We start from the raw sequence: 7135 nt of genomic DNA, 5'->3' as shown, positions 1-7135 counted from the left end.
TGATGAAATGGGAAGGGGAAATGGGACAGGATGTTTTAGGCACTTCAAAGTTTTTCAGGCCTTTCCATCTGTCATATTTTTAAAAATGACAGATTTACTAAGGATGGCTTTGAATATCATATTTTGTTGAATAAACATCATCACAAGCTATGGGACACACAATTTGTCAGCCTTTAGAGGTGCTAATTAAGTTTTAAAAAATGCATAAAAATAAGGAATCATTTTAATTAAACTGAAATGGCTTATCAAATCGCAAAGGCATGTGCCAACCATTTTTCCAAACTTGTAATGAGAAGCACTTATCAAGAAAAGAGAAGCTTTAAGGGCTCCCCGAAACTGCTCATGTGCCCTCAGGTCATGCTTGTTATAACACATACCAAGTTTGGTCAGAATCCGCTAAAGCATTGCGGAGATATGTCCATGTACGTTTTTGCACAAATATTGTTAAATTGGTTAAGGCGCATTACGAAAACAGTTTGGTATATCAAAAAGTTTGAATGCTCTGAAGAGGAGCTAATTTTGGTGAAAATCGAACAAACCGTCTAGGACAAGATCAAAAAAGTAGATTTTTCGGATAATTCAAAACTGCGAAAAATACTGAGCCGTAGAAATGAAAAATGTTGGTATGCATTTGACTCGGTATGTTAGAGTTAGAGACTCCAAATCTGCTGCGGTTAATGATGAGGCTGTCCTATCAGTGTGCCAAATTCCATAATTTTCCCACAAGCAGTTTCATGGGCTACCATAGACTTCCAGAGCAGAGTAAGAAGAAGAAGAAGAAAAAGGAACAATACTCATAAGAAAACAACAATAGGTGTACAATAGGATACAATAGGTACTTAAGTAGTGCCAACTAGTAGTAGTATTTTATAGTCATATATAGTCACGAAATTCAACAAGCAAACCTGGATTTTTTGTTTAAAATTGCTTTTTAAAATCATGATTTTTCTCAGAAAATCCCTACATAAAGAGCTGTAAAATATGCAATATGTGTTGTTGTGTAAGTAAACACAACAGTCACCTAAAGCGAAAAAGAATCTGTCATGAATCTAAAGGCATTCATTTGGCTATTCAGAACAAACACACGTAATGATCTTTATAGCAAAGACATGGAGGAATGTGGAGTATTCCCTCTATGTGTCCACAGTGGCACCTTCTGCTTATTGTGGCTGTAAAGACACACAAACATTCAAACAAACACGCTCTCACCTCTGACCTGAAACACATATGACACAGCTCAGTTCACAGCACTGTGGTGATATTCATAAATTTGGTGGCTATTCTTGCATCAGAGAAAAGCTCTTAGTGCCACAAACTGTATGAATATAATTTGCAGATGTTTACCCAATTCAAATTAAATACATCTTACTTTAAATATAATTGTTCTTCTTGTACTCATAAGAAACATGACAGAACCTCAGAAAAGAGAAACTAGGAGAACTGAAATATTAAAGTAAGCAAGAAATGGAAATGCATGTTTTCTAAATGCATGTTATTGATCTTACTGTGTACCGATTCATCCATGCATTTATAATCAAAACTTGATCTCCCAGTAAAATTGACTTATTTTATAAACCCTGTTTATGTTTCTGCCTCCAACCAAGTCTGTTTCCCATGGATCGGATGTATATGACAATATGGAAGAAAAGATGTCACAAAGCTGGCAGATTTGTACAGGTTTACAATTTAGTTTAGTTCAGCTTTGTGGTTTTATCAAAAATGACATCAGGAACATAACATGACTGAAACTTATAAACAACAATGAAACCCAGTGAAAGAAGTAACACAAACTGTGTCCAGAAGTGTGCGTGTGTTTTTCCATTCTTCGTAAATTAGGTGTGTCTGTGCATCTTTAGGCCAAAATTATCTCTTTTCTTCCCCTTTTTCCACAAGTCCACTGAACCAAAGCCAATCCAGATCATGCCTGATACTGATGCACTGAACGTGACTCAACTGATTTTGGATTTGTAATCAGGAACAGCCTGAAGGCTTCTTCTACTCACACACACACACACACACACACATTTTCACAGAAGATCTGCTCTTATGCACAATGGTAATAACAGCAGAGTTCATATTCAGATGTAGTGAAGGAGAAACATAACTGAAAGTAAACAAGGAGTTGGGTTAAAGATCATTTCTCATCTTATCATGTTTTATTCTCTTTCAGTAGAAAACCCCTTTCCTTCCACTTAACTTTTGGCACTAGAATATTATCTGTCTTCATTGTGACATCTTGGCAAATATAGGAGACTTTGTCTGCCTCAACCACCACAGATAAGATATTCAACCTTAATATTGTTAGTAATCACACACGACTGTCCAGTAATTTATCTCTGTACTTCTTCTTCTTCTTTTAGTTTTATGGCAGGTTACAGACCAGCGTTAAAGGTGCATACCGCACCTACTATATTGGAGTGTAAAATCATGGCTTTATTTATAACTTCTTAAATTCTTCTAACTACTCCAGTTTCATGCATAAACTTCATTAAAACTTCAACAACTTCACTTTGGGAATTTTCTATACCTAGAATACCTTTAATATCCCATTCCCTCCCTAATTTGATAATGCATTCTTTAAAATTTTCTCTTTCTTCGTTACATTTTCCACATTTTATTAAAACATGTTCTACATTTTCTTTGCAATCACATACCTCACATTTACCTGTGTTTATTTTACTCATAAGAAATAACGTATTATTAAGTCTAGTATGTCCTAACCGTAGTCTTGTGTATATTATTTTTATCTCTGTACTAAAACTACGCGAATAATATATAGTAGGCCTATGGTGGTGTAACAGAAAGGTACGACCCCGCGCACCAACATTTGTGCGCATGAGCGCGCGTTCACGTACAAAAACGCTCGCGCAAATGTCCAAGTTTGACGACTACAAAACTAAACTATTACCACAGTCACAGCAGCAAACGCTTGCCGAAACGACCAACCATACACTATTTCAACATACTACTAAAAGATAGCAACAGGGCTATTGTTTTCTGCGTATGCAATGTAAATAAATCCCACATCCTACCTTTAAAATGTTGCAGTTGGCGCGTGCAAACGAACCTCCTCTAAACGCAATTCATTCAGCTGTGTTTTGCGAGTCTCAAACACATGCCGCTTAAAGTTCGTAAAAACGTTTCGGGGAGAAGCGAAATAGTTCTCGCGTTGGTAGAAACTCTTGCCCACTTGCAGTTTGAAAAAAAAAATCAATTTAGCTCATTTCCACTGTTTGACTTCTATCAGTGATAGCTCGCACAATAAATTGTAGTTTATGTAATTTTATTTAGGCCTAATATCCTAAATTATTTTAAACGTTCTGGTTAATAGACTAAATATAAACAATGGCTTAAGGGGAAAACTGAAATGCCTCTGATTGGCTATTGCATTCATGAGATCAATGAAGGTGTCTATGATTGGTTACTCTCAAAATTAAATTAAATAAACATGGTGGAGTCAAATACACATTGCACAAGTCTATTTTTACTATAAATATTTAAACTAAAAAAAGCAAACACGAAAGAAAAAAAAATCCACTTTATTTTTTACAATACTTACATGTAGCTATACTCTGATAGTATGGTGAGACTCATTTGAAACGGCACCCCAAACACTTTTCTGTTCATGATTGTGAATTAAAACAAAGCAACATTCACAGAGTTAACCCTGCAGATCAACCCTGACCCAGATTTACATTCTCAAAGGTAAGAAAAATAAACCACGGTTTGTGAGTATTACGACTTCATAGCAGAGACTGTCTATGTGTTTAACAATTTATTATTGGCCTGTGAAAGATCATGTTTGGCCAGCAAAGGGAAATGGCCTGTGACCCTGAAGGCCATGTTTGGCCTTCCTCATGACCATGAGAACTCATGAGTAACACTGCAAAGCCTCGTGGGATATGCTGTCGGTTCTGCCTACTGTTCTGATTCTTTCCCATGAACTTCAACATTGGGTAACAGATGAGGTTTCAAATCCACCTACAATGGATATGGAGCATCAGAAGGGTAGCTTTGACATTAAACAGAGCATAGTTTATTATGACTTTTATTGTGGTTAAATGTGATCAGTGAGAGACTTATATTTAATTTAAATGTCCTAAAAAAAACACAATTTTGCCCTCGATGTATTTTAGCAGTGCAATTATGAATTTGTTTGAATACTGTCGACAGTAAATAAATGTTCTTTTCTCTGCAGAAGGTATTACTTTCTGAAGGAGAGGAGGGATTGACCTCTGAGTGACAGCTTTGGTCTTCTTCCTGACTGATTCTTGTTTACCCAGAATCCACTCTGTTTACCCAGAGGTCCTGCAGAGAGATGGGCATTCATCACATTCACCTGGGTTCGAAAAGTGGCAGATGACTTGCCATGTGTGTGTGCAAGACAGAGACAGAAAGAACATTACAAGAAATACCATAAATAACAAATTCAACACTTCTACATGTCACCAACGCAAAAGGTCAGGTCAGGTGTTTTATCCTGAATAGACAGGACCTGACCAGCATAAAGGCACAGTTAACACAGTTAACATTAAAAATGTTTACTATAAATATTCCATTCAGTATTTTAGAAATTACACTCAAGGTTCTTTAATGGCATCTATGATTCCATGAAGAACATTTAACATTCATGGAATCTTAACACTGCTCAAAAAGTTTAAATATTCCATTCAGTATTTTAGAAATTACACTCATAAATGTCTATGACAATCTGTTCTGTGCACATTCATTGACTTCCGATGCTCTTACAGCTCTCGACAAAATGAAATAATTGCAGTGTATTAATAAGAGCTTTTTACTTTCAAAATGTAGCTCACATCTTGGGGATACAAATATACAGGGTTGTGTGTGTGTGTTGTGTGTGTTTTAATTTTTCAACATAAATTCAAGTGAGCCCAATTGAAAGTGACGAAAAGTGAAAGTGACATTCAGCCAAGTATGGTGACCCATACTCAGAATTCTGCTCTCCACATTTAACCCATCCAAAGTGCACACACACACCTGACACACAGTGGAGCAGTGGGCAGACATTTATGCTGCGGCATTTAATGTTTTAGTTGGGGGTTTGGATGCCTTGCTCAAGGGCACCTCAGTCATGGTATTGCCGGCCCGAGACTCAAACCCACAACCTTAGGGTTAGGAGGCAAACTCTCTAACCATTAGGCCACAACTTCCCCAATGCACTGATGTCCAATCTGATTGGGCCCATAGATGATGCCATCTTCCATCGCAAATGGCTGACAGACATCGAGACCCTCTTGTCCAATTAGGCAGTGAAGAACATTTAGAAGCAGTAATGTATAAATCTGCACACACTCACAAAGCACTAATGTGATGTCATTAACATTTTCCTGACATTGCCAGGCCATTAGCGGCTGGTTGACTGACTATATGTTAAACCGAGATACTAATTCAAGAGGTGAACTCTACTTTTAATGAGGGGGGGTTGGGTAGAGGTGTAGCCAATGTAAAGAAAAGGCACACACAAAAAATAGGACAGTTTTCTTTTGAAGAATAGCAGCTGACACATACACAGATAAAAAGCATTAGCCGGCGAGTCTGAACAGGTTTTCTTCCATGAGTTTAATTCACCCTATTTCACCAGTCACAGTCTTTGGAAATGTCTCAGCCTTCCAAGGGGTTTGATGACATTTCCTGGTTGCATCACTACAGTCTTTTCGAGGGAACTATGGAAAAACGGCTACAATTTCCATTGCGTACCGAAATGTGTAAGAAATAAATACCCGTTAGACTAATAGGGAGTTCCCCTCACGTTATAACAGTCAAATTAATTTTAGACCACACTTCCTTTTATGTTGAAGCTTCCTTACTTATTTTAATCTATTAAATGGTTCGTAAACCAATTAATCCAAACCCAAATTGACTATTTGAATTGTATTAAAGGATTTGCAGGGATTTGCCATTAGAGGTTAACTGCTCCATTGACACAGGTGTTGACACTTGGACATCGGTCTAAAGTGACATCAGTGTGTCACTGGAGGTTGTCACAATGCTGTTTGGCTGACTGGGGGCTGTTGGCAAGAATGTGGCACATCTCTTGTCCACTTCTCCATCTCACTTCAGACTCTATTGTCATGAAAATAATGTCAAAAAAAAAAAAAAAAAAAAAAAAGGATTTTAAAATGAAATATGACCAGAATACGCTTCTGAGTGTGATTGTGGAATGCAAAGGATTATGGGAATGGTGACAGGGAAGTCAGTGATTGTGGTAAACACACAGTGACAGTGGCATTAATTTAAGATGTATTTGAGAAGGAACTGGGAGCTTCTTCACAGTGTTTGATTCTGTCTCTGTGTGTCCGGTCTGGGTTGACTGGTTGAATGGCTGCCCCCACAGCACACAGTCTGAAAGCACGGACATCTGGCCCCCACACACTTACACGTTTACTTCAATTAACACACTCCACACACACTTACATGCTGTAAAGGCTGACACACATTCAACACAATTCAAACACAGGCAGCAAACACTACCAGTGGATGGAGCTTCCATGCATGTGAGGAATCTTACAATACCAACATTTCACATTTCAGTCTTTACAACTAAATAAATGTGTTGACAACATAAGATGCTGTCAGACTTAGGCTAGAAACAAGTAGTAGACAAGTACACAAATGCTTGGCCAATGCATTGCAAGCGTGCAGTAGAGTTTTTATTATTTACTAAACATGCATAGTTGTATTACTCTGGCGATAACAAACCTCAGCACTCAAGGAGGCAATAGAGATTATTTTAAATGTCTCTGTCATTAAACCAGATGTGTTATAATTCAGATAATTAGCTTTACTGTAAGTGTGTCTAATCATGTAAATAGCTATGCAAGATTTACTTGCACTTCAAACTGTTGCTAATCTCGCTAATCTCCTCTATAGTGCTTCTAGTGTCAATGAATATCGTTACTTTTTCCATGCATAAACATGAAATGCTGATAGAGTTATCCTGGCTCTATCATGAGTCTTCTGTTTTTCTCCTTAAGTTATTAGAATCATTTTGGACGTACTTTGAAGTCCCATTGGCAAAATTGTCTGCAAGGAGTGAGACACGAGGCTCCTGGATATTCTTACAGTGACTGACAAGGCACACGTTGGCTGTTATATATGCTTCTCTAAGCTC

This window comes from Cyprinus carpio, chromosome A11, assembly GCF_018340385.1.
Source record: "Cyprinus carpio isolate SPL01 chromosome A11, ASM1834038v1, whole genome shotgun sequence".
Taxonomy (NCBI): Eukaryota; Metazoa; Chordata; class Actinopteri; order Cypriniformes; family Cyprinidae; genus Cyprinus; species Cyprinus carpio.
This window is presented reverse-complemented; position numbering follows the sequence as displayed.